The sequence below is a fragment of the Panicum virgatum genome, chromosome 8N (assembly GCF_016808335.1).
Source record: "Panicum virgatum strain AP13 chromosome 8N, P.virgatum_v5, whole genome shotgun sequence".
NCBI lineage: Eukaryota > Viridiplantae > Streptophyta > Magnoliopsida > Poales > Poaceae > Panicum > Panicum virgatum.
Genome location: NC_053152.1, coordinates 19,081,107 through 19,099,196, shown reverse-complemented (window position 1 = coordinate 19,099,196; position 18,090 = coordinate 19,081,107).

Here is an 18,090-nt window from a genome sequence, read left to right as displayed (position 1 = left end):
ATTCATCCTTTGACACACAAATTATAGTGATCTAGTGCATACTTGATCTTTGTAACCATTTTGTTGCATACATGGTGTTATCTTTCTCCCTTTTCTTTTTTTAATCTTTTTTCCACTTCCTTTTTTGCTTTTTTTTCCCTTTTTTTTTCTCCCTGCTCAGCCGCCAGCGCATCGCATCTCTCGATCTCTCCCTGCTCCCTCGCTCTCTCCGCCAGACGCCGCCCGACCTCGCACGCACCACGACGCCCGGCCTCCTCAGCAGCGCTGCTCCCTCCCGGCGGCGTTGCTCGCTCCACCGCCGAGCTGCTGCGGCCTCCCCAGCGGCGCTGCTCTCTCTCTCCCTTCCTCTCTCTCTCCGCTGGTGGCGTACATCCAGGCACACGGGGAGGGTGGCGTACATCCGGCCGCGGCTCCCGGCGTCGCGGCTTCTGAATCCGGTTTTCGTGGTTGTCGATTATGCTTTTTTGGAGCTCGATTTGATCTTCTTGGAGCTTGATTTCGTCTTTGTGCTTGTGAATCCGGCCGCCGCTCACCATGGCCGCTATGGCAGCGAGCTCGATTTGGGAGGGGATTCTGGCGCGAACCGGGGGCGGCAAAGCAATCTGTCACACCCTGAATTTTTTGAATTTCAGGATGTGATTAAAATTAAAAATAAATAAACAATTTTCACATAGTTTTAAAATTTTCCCAACATTTATTTTCTTTACAGGGAAAATAGATTGGTTGTTTTTTAATTATTAAATAAGGTCATTTTGTTTGTGTTGCATTCATGCTGCAATGCATTGTTTTATTGCTTGTCGTTCATTTTGAGTTTGAATTCCTGAATTCAAATTTGATTTGATTGTGTTTGTTTTTTTTCAAAAAAATGCAAAACTTTTCTATTTCTCTTCCCCTCTCCTTTTCAGCCCAGCAGGCCCACTCTTTCCCCCTTCCCCATTATTTCTTCCCAGCCGGCCCAGCTCCACCTTCCCGGCCCAAATGGCAGCCCGGCCCGCTTCGGCCCCCTCTCCCGCAGTCCACCGACAGGCGGGGCCCGCCTGTCGGGGACATCCCCGAGCTCGGGACGAGCTCGGACTCTTGCAGAGTCTGGCTGCGCCCCGCCTCGCCTGGCCTGCCCTTGGCCCGCACGCCAAGGCGGTCCGCTCCGCCCTATAAAAGGCGCCGCCCCGTGCTCCTGGAACCCTACCGAGCCTCAGCCGCCGCCCAACCCGCGCAAACCCTAGCCGCCGCCGCTGCCATTGGAGCTCTCGTGGAGCTCGGAACCGCCGTCATCTCGCCGTTCCGCCACGCAATCGACGCCGACGACCACCGCCGGAGCTTCGTATCGATGTAAGCAATCTCTTTGGACCCTTCCCCTCTCTTTCTCCCTCTGTTCCATGCAGGAATAGCTCGCCGGAGCTTTTGCTCCGCCACTCACCGGCGCATGCCCCTCTCCGGTCGCCGTAGCCCCTTCCCGAGCCCCTACTCGTGTTCCCCGTCACGCGCTCTCGCTCCTAGGCCAAAACCCGAGCTGAACCAAGCCCCGGGCCGCCGATTGGGCGAAGTCCGGCGAGCTCGCCGCCGCCCGCCACCGAGGAGCACCGCAGCCGTCGCCTGCGCCGCCGCTCGCACCGCCTGGCCAACCTGAGCCGTCCGATGTAGATCCAACGGTATAGATTAGATCGAGCCCCGAGTCAAAAGCCAGGGTACCGGTCAACCGTGGCAGATTTGCAAAAGAACCCCTCGGTTTTATGCAAATTAACCCGCAGTCCATAGCAGTTCAAAAGTGTTAACAAATCAGTCCTTTCTTTTCTGTTTTAGCCCCTTTTATTCTTATTAATTGAACCCGATGTCCAGGAGCCCTGTTTTGCCTTCTAGCCCCTGTAGTTTAGGTTTAATTTTGTTTTAGTCCCTGGTTTCTTTAGGGCTAGCCCCTAGAAGTTTAAATCTATCGCAAATAAGTCCTTAGAACCTTGTTTTAGCCATATCTTTCACGTTTCAACTCCGTTTTCATCGATTCTCACGCTCACGTGATCCTTGCAACATGTGCGATAGCTTTATGACCTTGTTATCCTCTGTGAGCATAGTTTTTTGTGTCTTGCGAATCTTTTCCGCTAGCTCTTAACTCTATAGTTAATCGCGACTAGATCCCTGAAGCATTGTTTATCCCATAGAATCGTCATTTTAGTTCCGTTTTCCGCGTTTCTTGCGCTCTCGTAACCGTAGCAGTGACCCCTATCCTTTAGTACGCCCTTTTAAAGTCTTTCTTTTGTTTTGGTGTATTGTTCTTAGATGTATCTTCTTGTTTGCTTTGTATGTTTGCCCGATGATTGCTTCGAGTAGAAGGATCGTTGTTTGAAGATTGAAAAATCAAGAATTGCAAGTGAGCAAAAGCTGAAGAGCAGTGAAGAGCAGTAAGAGTAGCTTTTCATTGGTGAAAGGCAAGTGACCCTTACCATACTTCTGTCTATGCTTTATTTATAAGATTATATGATTATTTGGAACATGGAGAACCACCCAAGAAAATCGTACAACCACAATACTATATGGCTCTGGTCTTGGCTGATTAATTAGAGACTCTAGCTTGTGACAATCTTACCGAAAGGGCAAGAGGGGATGCATCGACGTGGTATGGCTCGGTCCTCTTGGGGCAATTGATATTGTTTAATTGTCCTTTGGCAAGGTACCACCTCATTAGGACAGTGTTATGACCGCTTTGGCTTGAAACCTTAGCGGATTGTCACGGTTTAGGGAATCTTTATAAATACCTCGTAGCGTCCCTATGCAATCACACATCGGAAGTGTGGTATTGTGCCTAGCTAGCACATTGCGTGGTTGGGTTCAAAGTTCTTCGGAATTTTTACACGAATTGTGGTGAAAGTGTACAATCTCTGCAGAGTGTAAAACTGATATATCAGCCGTGCTCACGGTCACGAGCGGCTTGGACCCTCACATGATTAATAAACTTAAAGATGGAATTAAATCATTTTCTAGTTATTTCTTGTGGCCTTGCTGAGTACCAACCATAAGTGTACTCACCCTTGCTTACTGCTGCTCAGAAGGAGAAAGTTGTGGTAAAGTCTTTTGAAGATGATGCTGAGTTCTAGGCGTACGCAACCCCCAGTCGATTGCCTGTGAAGTTTGGAGCATTCGTTTCCAGGATAAGCAATATAACTCTGATAGTCTTTTATTTGTTTTAGTTCTCTTTTTCGTGATACTGTTACTGATTATTCACTTATGATGTCTCTATATGTATGAAACTTGATCCTGGCATACATATAGATATGCATTCAGTTTTGTCCTTAAAACCGGGTGTGACAGAAGTGGTATCAGAGCTATATCGACTGTAGGACGTAAGCCTAGTTAGCAATGGTCGTTTTCTAAGGTTTCTTTGATACAAAATCTATTTCTATTTATTACTTGAACCCCTCCATTGAATATTCTCACTCCTTAATTATTTTCTTCCCTCAATAAGTCATGATAACTCAATTTTTTTTCACCTGATCCTCTTATCATTTGCAAATGTAAAACCTTAAACTGTCTATATTGACCTACTGTCCCCTTGATGAATTTCCTTTTTGACACTCAATCCTTGGTCAATTACCCTTTGTTGTTTATCAACACTCTCAGTCCTTCTGTTTATTCTTCTCTCTCCCGAACACTCCTTGATTTTCTTAAAAATTCATCTTTGTTGATATGTCTTTCTTTTCTTTAGTTTATCTAGCTTTCTCCGTTGAGCCTCTCCTCTTCTTTCCAAATAAATATTGATTTGGATTCATCCCTTGACTTGGATTCCAAAGTACCTCTTCCGATTCAAAATTATTTAGACGATCCATGCACGTATCCTAATGTCGTTCCAAGTCATCTGAAGAAATGGAGCTGCTAGTTCATCATAAGGAGTCGAGTTGAATTGGAAATAATACCACCTGCTCACCTTTCTGCTCATGTTGGATGGAAAATTCAAAGCACTACCAAAGAATCAAGCTTGAGCCACATGGTGACACTATCACTACTACTGCAATCACGATGGAGAAGTCAACGCTGGACAAGTTGAAGGAGGCACGTGTCATCCATGACGAAGCTGGAAGATATAATCAAGCTTAGGAGTACCCCTTCTATCTCTATTAACAACGTTTAGCATCGTTCTTTGACTGTGTTGACTGGTGGAGTTCAGTGTTGGCATGATGTTGCTTGTCTTTATGACCTTGTTTGATTCGCTTCTTTGTAATGATTGTTGGTGTATTATGGATCTTCTACCTACAATGACATCGGTTGCCTAGATGGGTTCTTTTATACCTCTCCCTCCTTGTTATCCTCTGTCTTTCTACCTAATCCTTTAAAGGACGTCAAGAAAGGAGTTTATGGCAACACTGACAGCAATAGTAGAAACCTCCAAGTGTCTACAATGATCATCAAATGAAAGAGACTGAAGACAAGAATGCTCTCTTTTTCTTTCTGTTACCCCCATGTCTTCCTTCCCTCCACCTTGGTTTATTTAATAATCACAACTACCAAGAGATGTGGTGAAGATGATATTATGGACATTACCTTGTCTTTCTTCTCTTTGCTAACCTTATTCCTACCACCAAACCAGATGATGAGTCTCAACAGGAATCGAGAAGATAGAGCCAACAAAGGCGATCTCAAAATTTCAGCACAAACTCAGGGAATACAAGCAATGGTTCCAATCAGGATCAACATCCAACAGCATGTTACAGAGGAAGCCTCCTTTCCTAGGAGCCACAACCCTGTTAGCAGTGATAATCGAGTCCCAACCAGTCAGTCAGCGTTTGATAAAGAGAAGTTATTAGCTATGCAAGCTTGTGTCTTACAAGGGAGGTTGCAGCCTAATATAGCATCACCTCATAGCATGGAGTTGACCAAAGCAAAGATTCCTACCGGACCAGTGAAGAGGCAAGTCGCCGAAGCATGGAACCACCAAAGGAATAAGAGAAGTCGTGGAACACCAGAGCTGGGAATGGAAAGACAATATAATGATATTAAGGGATCAGGAATGTGTCGATGTTGTGAGCATTATGGTAATCTATGTCTCTAGGAAGATAGCTTAATGACAGCAGAAGCAAGAGAACATTACTATTTAGATATCAATAAGAAGTTCCCTATGAAAGATCCAAATATAGAAGGAAATGCTCAAGCTGAAGATAGCAGTCAGAGTATAAACCTCGAAGATTGGACTGTCACATTCAAAGAGTTTCAGCCTAAAAGAAGCAAGCAGCCCAAGAAACAAATTGGTAAATCAAGCAAAGAGAAGGGCCAACAAAGCCAATGAAGGAATGGATGATTAAAGTAGGAGTTAGACTGAGTATCCATAAAGTGTTTGATGTGAGTAGCAGAGAATAAAGAAGCATATCTGCAGAGGTATTGTAAGAGGAAAAGACCAAGAAGAAAATTTAATATGTGTTGGATGCTGTCCACCGAAACCTTTGTCTCCTGCTAGCCTTGTGAATCTCGGGACGAGATTCCTTTTAAGGGGGTAGTTCTGTCACACCCTGAAATTTTTGAATTTCAGGATATGATTAAAATTAAAAATAAATAAACAATTTTCTCATAGGTTTAAAATTTTCCCAACATTTATTTTCTTTACAGGGAAAATAGATTGGTTGTTTTTTTAATTATTAAATAAGGTCATTTTGTTTGTGTTGCATTCATGCTGCAATGCATTGTTTTATTGCTTGTCGTTCATTTTGAGTTTGAATTCCTGAATTCAAATTTGATTTGAATGTGTTTGTTTTTTTTCAAAAAATTGCAAAACTTTTCTATTTCTCTTCCCCTCTCCTTTTCAGCCCAGCAGGCCCACTCTTTCCCCCTCCCCCATTTTTTCTTCCCAACCGGCCCAGCTCCACCTTCCCAGCCCAAATGGCAGCCCGGCCCGCTTCGGCCCCCTCTCCCGCAGCCCACCGACAGGCGGGGCCCGCCAGTCGGGGACGTCCCCGAGCTTGGGATGAGCTCAGACTCTTGCAGAGTCCGGCTGCGCCCCGCCTCACCTGGCCTGCCCTTGGCCCGCATGCCAAGGCGGTCCGCTCCGCCCTATAAAAGGCGCCGCCCCGTGCTCCTGGAACCCTACCGAGCCTCAGCCACCGCTCAACCCGCGCAAACCCTAGCCGCCGCCGTCTCGCCGTTCCGCCACTCAATCGACACTGACAACCAACGCCGAAGCTTCGTATCGACGTGAGCAATCTCTCCGGACCCTTCCCGTCTCTTTCTCCCTCTGTTCCGTGAGGGAATAGCTCACCGGAGCTTTTGCTCCGCCTCTCGCCGGCGCACGCCCCTCTCCGGTCGCCGTAGCCCCTTCCCGAGCCCCTACTCGTGTCCCCCGTCACGCGCTCTCACTCCCAGGCCAAAACCCGAACTGAACCATGCCCCGGGCCGCCGATTGGGCGAAGTCCGGCGAGCTCGCCCCCGCCCGCCGCCGCGTAGCACCGCTGCCGTCGCCTGCGCCGCCGCTCGCACCACCTGGCCAACCTGAGCCGTCCGTTGTAGATCCAATGGTATAGATTAGATCGAGCCCCGAGTCAAAAGCCAGGGTACTGGTCAACTATGGCAGATTTGTAAAAGAACCCCTCGGTTTTATGCAAATTAATCCGCTCTTGACGCTCCTTAGCGCCGCCGATTTATATACCGCAAGCGCACGATTTCGTGTAGCTTTTCCCTTAGAGTATTCCCCCAAGGTTTATCAATCTACGGAACCAAAGAGACAAGAAACAATCTACTAGCATAGAGATTCCTTTGTGTGAGATGGTGAAAACGAATCTAATCTATTAAAAACACGACAAACACCGAAGGTAGCAAGAGAAAGTTAGAGATAACCAATCTAGATCACCTAGATCATGCATATGTTGTAGTTCTAGCTAGATAAAGTGAAGTAGGATAGATGTGAATCTCAATGAAAAGCATCTTTAAACTCAAAACCTCCAATCCGATCCCTCGATACCCAACCTACTAAGTGGCAACGGCCTGTCACGACGCCACCCCTTTCAACGGGATACCCTGAAGCAAGTCGAACCCCCTTTGGTAGTTCCGCCATGAACCTCTAGCCACCATGACTACAAGATCATGCTAAGTGATCTATCTCGATAATAGATCTAGGATGAAGCGAACCCAAAGAAAAGAACGAAATCGAAAGAGGAGAACATGGTCGCTAAACATTCGGAAACACAAATAACTTCACCATGAATGATTGTACATCACAAGATCACAACCGGGGCCCTACCTTGATCTTGATGATCCTAGCTCCAGAACTCCGACGTGGCCTTCCTTGCAAGGTTCCCACGTCAGCTAGGGCAAACCCTAGACAACTAGCACGACCCTCGGCTCTCCGAGAGGTGTCCCTCTATCTTCTCTGTTGTTTGGCGTCGTCTCCCGAATTGATCTCTGCGTGAACCTTGGGGAGGGGTCTTTAAATAGACTCAGGGAACCCTCGGTCAAAGGGGAGGTCGAACCGACCTAAAAACAGGCTGGGCCGGCCGGCCCAATGAGCCTAGGCCGGCCGGCCTGGGTCTTTCCTTCCCCGGCTTGTGCTCAACTTTCTCCCCAAGTCTCTTGGAATCTTCTAGAGTTTATGTCTTTCATGATTGCACCCCTGTAGACGTCGTTATCTTCGACATTTCTTCGAGGAGAAGGATAGGATGGAAAATCCTTCCTTAAGTATCTCTTTGCTTTGCTTAGCCCCGAAGTATCTCGATCTTATCTTGTGGGCTTTGTCTTTTGGGCTTCATTGGAGGGTGGATGTGCATGAACGGGCCTCTAATCATCATGGCCTTCGATCCTTTGTTCGGCCTTTGGCCTTCGTCTTTCTTCGTGTCATCGTGTGATCATGGGCCTCGCCATTTCATGCTCCAAAATTGGTCAAAAACCTGCAAAAACGAAGTACCTCCAAAATATATGTGCAAACGCGAAAACGACCAATAATTGGGCCGAGGTTAGGATGGTTAGTGATTTTGATATTAAATTCATGCCATTATCAAAGTTAAACAGGGGATAAAATGGATACTTAAGGAGCGCCAACATTCCCCCCATGCTTAAACCTTGCTCGTCCTCGAGTAAGTCTTTGATAAAAATCAGCGCTGCCTTTCAGTGTCCAATCTCTGCACTTGATCATACACGAGAAAACACAATGCTCCCAAAAATATTTTGCAGTTAATAGTTCAAGTTGTAACCAGCTTTTTCAATGTGGAAGGTAGATACAAGTTAAATGCTTCCCCACAATTATTAAGCACATGCTCTCAAAATTAAACAAGTCTCAGAATTAAGAAAGTAAGTTCCATAAGTAATGCTAAACCAAGATCAATAATTCAAACCTCATTGCAATTTGCTCATGGAAACTCTCAGCTCATCTTGTCTCTCAATCTTGCTAGAACTCTCTCCTTTCTTTCTCTCATATGTATGTGTGAGGCTTTATCTGGAGCTCTGGAAAGGTTAGTCCTAACAAAAGATATTATAATCAAGATATTATCAAAACAAGAAATACTTCTTATGGATTTACCGAGACTCGTCAAAAAGACCATTGGAAAACAATTTCTTTGTGGAGAGGGAGAGAATGGAACACACACTTTAGATGGTGGACATGTGCAAATGGCAACGGTTGATCCCAAGTCACAACTGAAGTCCTTGTTATCGGATTGCACATGGTTGGTATAATTGAGTATAGAATAATCTTCAAAGTACCTGGAGTTTAATGAAGCAAACGGGACCGAGGAGCTTTTCATCATCATTCATTTTTTTTCTCTTTTCCTCTTTTTTTTTTCTTTCCTTTTGCTCCTCAGAACCGTTGGCAACACAATGCACTTACTCCACCTCCCCCCATGCTTGAACGTTTGCTTGTCCTCAAGCAATGAAGTGATGATAACTTGATGGAGTGAGTGCACAAAACCTTTATCAATTCTCTGGACATAACTTTGGAATTCAAGGGAGCATCTCCTCGTGAAAGATTGAAGCCAACAGAGGGGGAAAAGGGGCAGGCCGGCTGGCCGAGGGGTGTTGAGCCGGCCGGCCTACTGCCTGTAGGCCTCCACTTCTTCGGATTTTTCTTCTGCGAACTCTTTGATGCTTCCCAAGCTTATGTTTTACTGAATTTTGCTCTTGATTCCACTGTTTTGCTGTCGAAATAAATTTATACTCAATATATAGGTTGTGGTCAAGGAAGTGTTTCACAAAAAAGATGTTTTTGGTTAAGGGTGGATATCCATCGAGCTTTGCGATGTTCCTGGTATAGAAACTCACAATGCATGGATAGAATGGCTAGCAAAAGAGAGGTACGCAAAAATACAGAATGGTCAGCTTCTTAGTCTCGTACCAAAGAAGAAAAATCCTGAATTAATTCACTTGAAAATAATTCTTGCTCTATGGTTTGTTATGATATATCATTTAGGCTTGTAGAAGGGTAGAGCAATTGCAAAAGGTATCATTGACAAGGTTAGCTCAAAATTAAATCCAAATTAAATTTTCCTTGACAATCTTAAGTAAGAGAGCAAGAGTAAAAGATATGGGTCTTAATTTATCATAACCTCCACAATTGAATTAGCCGGCATTTAATTAATTTTCAGATCATGTTAGAGAGAGCATTAGTTTAATCATGCATAAATCAAGCACAAGAAAGTAGACAAAGCGGCAACGATCATCATATTTTAACATGGCACAAACTTTCTATCATCATTACTAACCATAACATTAAAGCGTAGGTGATGCATTTATTTATCATGGTGATGAAGACAAAAGAAAACAAATTGCACACATGCTGAAATAAATAAAACAGAAAATTGCTACGCACACACAAGCTTGCACACATGCTGAAAATAAATGAAAAGAAATAGAAAATCTAAACCACATGTGCGAGCATTTTATTCATGGTCATGCCGTCGATCAATCTCCTTGATTGGCTCTTGCGTTGTATCCTTGATCATAATACTGCTGAAATGCTCCTCCATTAAATTGTTCCGGTGGCGTCAGGCCTAGAAGTCCCATTTGATATGCAATTCCCGCAGTTCCATCTTCTAGTTGGGTTGTATGCCACCGGATGGCGTCTATATCTTCCATGTTTCTTCTCGCATAAGCACCCATAATTCTCATTCCTTGTTCTGGTTGAGGGAGGTCAAAATATTGTGCTCCAAATGACGGGTCGGGCATCTCTCCTTGATATGACGAGGGTGGGTAGCCGTAGTTGCTAAATGGTGGGGGTGCCGCCGCAGCGTGCCCCTATGCTTGTTCTTGGCCTCCTTCCCATTGACTCGTCCATCCTTGCGGGTATCCCTGTCCACTTGATGCACCTTGAAATTCATTCCTCCAATAAGCAGAACTTGGCGGTGGAAGGTTTACATCCAAGTCTTCTTGTTGTGCCGATGCCGATGTCCCTTCAATTAATCTTCCTGTTTTGGATTTCTTCACCTTTTTTCCATTATTTTCAACTCGCCAATCAGTCCTCCCTCTTGCAAATAATTTCAGCCTTTGATCGGGGAGGGAAATATCCATCTCAAAAATAGTAAATCCTTTCTTTTCATCCCCTCCGATATAATGGCCTTGCCTCAAATGATCAATCCCAATATCTCTTCCCGGGACATAAAATTTTTGGATCACTCGTAACCTCGGATTCATTGCTCGGGCTATCATTGTGAGTTAACATCCCGAACCAACTTCTCTTGTGCCGGATGATGCTTCACAAAGCCACCTTTCAACCATGATGTTGGTGGGATCAATTACTTGCTTCTTCACCAATGCAGCATACATCCAATTTAATTCTTGGTCGGTGACCTTCGATTCTCTCATCCTCCCGAGAATTTTCTTGCTCAACCAATAGTGGAATATTTGGAGGATAACATTACTTATATTCTTTCTTTGGTGGTTGACATCTTTTGCTATTTTTGTCCAAAATTCATCAAGCTCTCCATCTTCAACTTGCACCATTTCATATGCATTACTTTTGAATCCGAGCAAGCTTCCTATTTCTCCATAGGTGATTACTTTCTCTTCATTCTTGAGCCTAAATTTCAGACATGGAACTTTTTCATCATCCACCACTTCCGTTGATTTTTCTAATGTCATGAACATCTCAAGAGCTACTTCTTCTTGCATATCAACCGTGACACCGTCGGAAAATAACTTCCAACCGATGTTCTCCAATAGCTCATAGATGTCATGATGAAATCCTAGCTTCACCAATGCTTCATCATCAAAATCATAATTTGCTCGTAGTCTTCCCTTCATGAACTTGAGCCTTTCTTCTTCTTCCTTCGACAAGATAATAAACCCATATTCTGAATTCTTGGGCTTGTATGGTGGTGGTGCGGATGACCTTGTCGAACGCCGTGCATGAGGTGGCATCCCTTCGGTGAATCTCATGGAGGAGCTTCTCGGGTCTCTCATCCCACCAAGGAGCAGCATGTCGCTCCTTGGTGCCGGGTTGTCTTCCTCCATGCTCCGCGGAGACTCGGAGACCGAGTGCCTCCGCGAAGAACTTGCCGATGCGTCGGATGTTGATAAACGCGTCCTTCTCCTCCCGGCGATGAACTTCATGAGGCCACTCATGGTGACTCCTTGCTGCACACACTCAAAAACAAACACACCGGGGGTTTCTTGCCGGCGGGAGAACAATATATCAAAGAGTGGAACAAACTAGGAATTGTGGTGAATTTTCTGAGATTTTTGGAGTAGATTTTGGTGGACGAATTTTTCAAGGCTCTAACAGACATTTCTAGGCGAAGAACTTGAAGAACATAAGCAAGGAACTGAGTGAGGAGTATACCTGCCAAAGGGGAGCACCAGAGGGCTTAAATAGGTGCCAGGCCGGCCGGCCTAGGGCCTTGGGGCCGGCCGGCCTAGGGTGTTTTTCCCTCTTCTCCACTTCAATTTTCTCTGGTGGCTTCCTGGTGCAATTATTTGCTTCTATCCAGTAAATCTTGTATGCTTTGCACCGCCCAAATCATGTGAACCACTCCTTCTTTGCCTTTGATGTCCACTTGCAACATTATTTCTCCACTTTGTGTCATTCACCTTGTCCCATGCTTAATCATTCATCACATGGTGCCATCTTTGCTGAAAATCACTTGTCCTTCCCATGCATGGCTGCTCCCTCCTTTGAATTATTTGCATGTGGTGGTAGGTAGAGAGCACAACTCTTTCCCGTGAACTCACTTTGATCAATGGATGTTAATCAAGCACATAAACCCTCTCCAAATCATGCTTAGATGTTTAATCCTCCTCTAACTTCGAAATTTCAGAATTGACTCAAAGCATGCAATGAGTTTAAATAATTAGAGGGGAATTGAAACATCTTTACATTTGTAAGTCGAAAAATATTTCCCGACTACATTAATTTTGGTTGCACCGGAACTGTTCACTTTCATGAATTGATAGCGAACAATCTCGAAATCAAACGTGGGTCTTGGGTTTAGGTTCTAATTTTTGCCAAAATGAGAGAGAGAATTTTGAAAAAGAGAATAATTAAGGTTAGGAAAATTCTAGTCCTATGGTAATGAAACTGAAAATTCTCTCTATGTTTGTGCGAACCTACGCATCAAGAATTTAGGTGATATAAACATAGCGCGGCTCTACTCGTGTGTTTTATCTCAACTTGATCCGGCCGTCATAGACAGGACGGTCGCCAAAAATAGGTATGGAATTTTGGATGTGGCTTTCTCAAGAAGAGGCAAATAAATCATAGGATGGCTCATGTCATTGGTTTAAAATAAGAGATAACATCGGAATGACTGAGCGAATAAAATCCAAATCGAATTGTTTGACCGAATTACCAATTGTTCAAAAGTATATCATGTTCTTGCGTAGCAAAATTCTCGACTCACTTACCTAAACTTTTCGCGGGTTGTCCTCCCGGCAGCTTATTCTTGACTTGACAAACGGGTTGAACTCCCGGCAGCTTTTATTCTTGACTCGACGAACGGGTTGCCTCCCGCAAAGCGCTTTGTTTATAGTCTATAGCTAGACTTTCTTCTTCTTCACTTCGGACCAACGCTCGGTGATGGCGCTGCAGTCTTGGGTACCCACTTCCGCACAATCCTTGGTGCGGGTTTGTCTTCTATGTTAGTCATCTTTTTGGTCTTCACAAGCGGGCTTTTAGCTTTCTTCTTGACGGGTGCAACGATCTTCTTTGTCGCGATGGACGCGACGACTTCTATCTCCTTCTTCGCTTCCTTCTTGTTCGGCTCCTCCTCTTTCTTTGGCTTCTCCTCTGTGACACGGTGGTGAGGCGGAACATATTTGACATTGATCATGTTGCATACCTCGAGGCGTGGACGAAACTTGAATTCGCTTGTGGTGCCATTGATGTCGAACTTTATCTCCCCTTGCCAACGTCGATGTTCGCCCTTGCGGTCTTGAGGAAAGGCCTCCCAAGTATGAGTGGTGCCTTGCTCCCCTCTCCCATATCGAGAATCACAAAGTCAACAGGGACTAAGTGTTCTCCAATCTTCATGGGCACGTCTTCGGCGATTCCCAAAGGATAGCGAACGGAATTGTCCGCTAACTCTAGGCACATGGCTGTGGGCTCCGGCTCCGGTAAGCATAGCTTCTCGAACACATTCTTGGGCATGACGCTCACACTTGCACTGAGATCACAAAGTGCTCTTTCGAACATAAGAGATCCAATGGAACACGGGATGGTAGGACATCCGGGGTCCATCTTCTTTTCAGGAGCTTCATTAGCGATTGCCGCGCTACATTCCTCGGTTAGCTTGATAGTGCTTGGCGGTATCTCGCGCTTGTTTCCCATGATATCTTTGAAGTAGCGAGAATACGTCGGAACTTGTAGAGCGTCCAAGAGCGGCATATTGATGCTCAACCTGCGTACCGTGTCAACAAATTTGTTGAATTGCTCATCTTCATGTTTACCTTTGCGGTATCGTGGCCTTGGCGGTAGAATCTTGGTGTCTATATCATTTATCTCAAACTCCGGCTCTTCGGTGCCTATCTCTGGCATAGGAGTAGGTGCCTTCTCCTTGATGATGGTCTCCACTTCAACTGTTGGCTTAGGCTTCCTTGCTCCTGCTGCATGTTCGGGTTCTTCGGTCTCCTTTCCCGAGCGAGTTTGAATTGCCTTAGCCGTCTCTGGACTTTGAGGTTGCCCGGGCAATTTTCCTTCGTTGCTAGATAGGCGTCCGGCGAGCTGGGCTACTTGTGTTTGTAGCATCTTCATCATGTTGAGTACTTGAAGGTTAGAGCTCCCGACCTCCGTCACCTTGCCATCAATGTTCTCCAAGATCTTGTCCATAGCCTTGAACTTGGTGACGGTGTCTTTGTTGATCTTGCCTTGCTCCTCCATGAACTCCTTCAATTGTATACGAAGAGGCACCGAGTTTTGAATGGAAGAGCTTGCATTAAATTGGGGTCTACCTTGCCCCGTAGCGGAAGTTGGTCGGCGGAATCCATTCTCCCTTCTTCATATAGTCGAGCATCTTGGCTTCCTCCGGGCAATTCTTTTGTACATGGCCGTACTCTCCACATTCTTCACATGTAGACCTTGCTTCGGCCGCCTTTAAATCAATAGCTTGGGCTTCTCTCTTTTCCACTTCCATCTTCTCCAACCTTCTCATGAGCGAGTCGATCTTCCCTTCTAGCACTTCTTCACATTCCACTTGTAATACACTCTTCGCAGCGCCCACGGCTTGGAGTGGTTGTAGGTGCCCCGATGATGCCCATGCGTCATTGTCCGCCACCTTCTTGAATAGCTTGAAAACTTGGGTAGGCGTGAGCTCAATGATAGAACCTCCGGCCGATGCGTCAATGATCCCCCTTGATGCAGTAGTGAGGCCTTGATAGAACTTCTGGACCACATCTTCCCTCGAGAACTTGTGATGAGGTACGGCGCGGATGTAGTCGTTGAAGCGCTCATAGGCTTCCGCAATAGTCTCTGTCGGGGCTTGCGTGAATGTTGCAATCTTGTTGCGCAGAATCTGGGTCTTGCCCGGCGAGTAGAACTCCGTCATGAACTCTTTCATCAAGGACTCCCAATTTTGCACCGTGTGCGGTGGTAGAGAATGAAACCATTGCAGCGCTCTCCCAAGTAGAGAGAACAGAAAGAGCCTCGCTCTTATTTGATCTTGAGTCATCCCTTGCATGTTGAAGGTGCGGCATAGTTGAAGGAACGCTTGAAGATGTAGAATAGCGTCTTCTTTTCCAGTGAAGGGGGAGCTTTGCACCATCCTTATGATTGAAGTCTTGATCTTGAATGGAACTCCGATGTTGTCGAGGTTTTGGATCGGCAAGTCCCGAACGTCCGGAGTGCATAGCTCTCCGATCGTACGCTCTAGCTCCGGTAGCGCCATCCCTTGGTGAAGTGACGCCTCCTTAGGACTTGTTGGTGGAGTTGCTTGAGGTGAAGACGATGAATCGTCGGCTTCAACTTTTGGATCTACTAGTTCCAGCTTCCTTGATCGTGCTTCTCGTCTCCTTTGCCTGTAAATTTTTTCTGGATCATCCACAAAATTTTCGGGTTTGTTGGAGAGGCTCCCGTCCATCTCCTGTAAGGGGTTAGTGAAAAAGAAAATATATACGAGATCTAAAAGATGAATATACAAGATCTAAAACATAAAAGAAAAATAAAGCAAAATAAAGATTAGATTGATTTTCGTGGAATAGATCCGTTTTTTAGTTAGCTCAGAAAAATAAGAGATCTAAAAAGGTAAAAAACAAAAATCAAGAAATATTTACGAATGCAAGTAAGATTAGATCTTAAATCAATGGTTCCCCGGTAACGGCGCCAGAAAAGCTTGTTGACGCTCCTTAGCGCCCCCAATTTATATACCGCAAGCGCACGGTTTCGTGTAGCTTTTCTCTTAGAGTATTCCCCCAAGGTTTATCAATCCATGGAACCAAAGAGACAAGAAACAATCTACTAGCATAGAGATTCCTTTGTGTGAGATGGTGAAAACGAATCTAATCTATTAAAAACACGACAAACACCGAAGGTAGCAAGAGAAAGTTAGAGATAACCAATCTAGATCACCTAGATCATGCATATGTTGTAGTTCTAGCTAGATAAAGTGAAGTAGGATAGATGTGAATCTCAATGAAAAGCATCTTTAAACTCAAAACCTCCAATCCGATCCCTCGATACCCAACCTACTAAGTGGCAACGGCCTGTCACGACGCCACCCCTTTCAACGGGATACCCTGCAGCAAGTCGAACCCCCTTTGGTAGTTCCGCCATGAACCTCTAGCCACCATGACTACAAGATCATGCTAAGTGATCTATCTCGATAATAGGTCTAGGATGAAGCGAACCCAAAGAAAAGAACGAAATCGAAAGAGGAGAACATGGTCGCTAAACATTCGGAAACACAAATAACTTCACCATGAATGATTGTACATCACAAGATCACAACCGGGGCCCTAACTTGATCTTGATGATCCTAGCTCCAGAACTCCGATGTGGTCTTCCTTGCAAGGTTCCCACGTCGGCTAGGGCAAACCCTAGACAACTAGCATGACCTTCGGCTCTCCGAGAGGTGTCCCTCTATCTTCTCTGCTATTTGGCGTCGTCTCCCGAATTGATCTCTGCGTGAACCTTGGGGAGGGGTCTTTAAATAGCCTCAGGGAACCCTCGGTCAAAGGGGAGGTCGAACCGACCTAAAAACAGGCTGGGCCGGCCGGCCCAATGAGCCTAGGCCGGCCGGCCTGGGTCTTTCCTTCGCCGGCTTGTGCTCAACTTTCTCCCCAAGTCTCCTGGAATCTTCTAGAGTTTATGTCTTTCCTGATTGCACCCCTTTAGACATCGTTATCTTCGAAATTTCTTCGAGGAGAAGGATAAGATGGAAAATCCTTCCTTAAATATCTCTTTGTTTTGCTTAGCCCCGAAGTATCTCGATCTTATCTTGTGGGCTTTGTCTTTTGGGCTTCATTGGAGGGTGGATGTGCATGAACGGGCCTCTAATCATCATGGCCTTCGATCCTTTGTTCGGGCTTTGGCCTTCGTCTTTCTTCGTGTCATCGTGTGATCGTGGGCCTCGCCATTTCAAGCTCCAAAATTGGTCAAAAACCTGCAAAAACGAAGTACCTCCAAAATATATGTGCAAACGTGAAAATGACCAATAATTGGGCCGAGGTTAGGATGGTTAGTGATTTTGATATTAAATTCATGCCATTATCAAAGTTAAACAGGGGATAAAATGGATACTTAAGGAGCGCCAACACCCGCAGTCCATAGCAGTTCAAAAGTGTTAACAAATCAATCCTTTCTTTTCTGTTTTAGCCCCTGTTATTCTTATTAATTGAACCCGACATCCAGGAGCCCTGTTTTGCCTTCTAGCCCCTGTAGTTTAGATTTAATTTTGTTTTAGTCCCTGGTTTCTTTAGAGCTAGCCCCTAGAAGTTTAAATCTATCGCAAACAAGTTCTTAGAACCTTGTTTTAGCCATATCTTTCACGTTTCAACTCCGTTTTCATCGATTCTCACGCTCACGTGATCCTTGCAACGTGTGCGATAGCTTTATGACCTTGTTATCCTCTGTGAGCATAGTTTTCTGTGTCTTGCAAATCTTTTCCATTAGCTCTTAACTCTATAGTTAATCGCGACTAGATCCCTGAAGCATCGTTTATCCCATAGAATCGTCGTTTTAGTTCCGTTTTCCGCGTTTCTTACGCTCTCGTAACTGTAGCAGTGACCCCTATCCTTTAGTATGCCCTTTTAAAGTCTTTCTTTTGTTTTGGTGTATTGTTCTTAGATGTATCTTCTTGTTTGCAATGTATGTTTGCCCGATGATTGCTCCGAGTAGAAGGATCGTTGTTTGAAGATTGAAAAATCAAGAATTGCAAGTGAGCAAAATCTGAAGAGCAGTGAAGAGCAGTAAGAGTAGCTTTTCATTAGTGAAAGGCAAGTGACCCTAACCATACTTCTGTCTATGCTTTATTTATAAGATTATATGATTAATTGGAACATGGAGAACCACCCAAGAAAACCGTACAACCACAGTACTATATGGCTCTGGTCTTGACTGATTAATTAGAGACTCTAGCTTGTGACAATCTTACCGAAAGGGCAAGAGGGGATGCATCGACGGGGTATAGCTTGGTCCTCTAGGGGCAATTGGTATTGTTTAATGGTCCTTTGGTAAGGTACCACCTCATTAGGACAGTGTTATGACCGCTT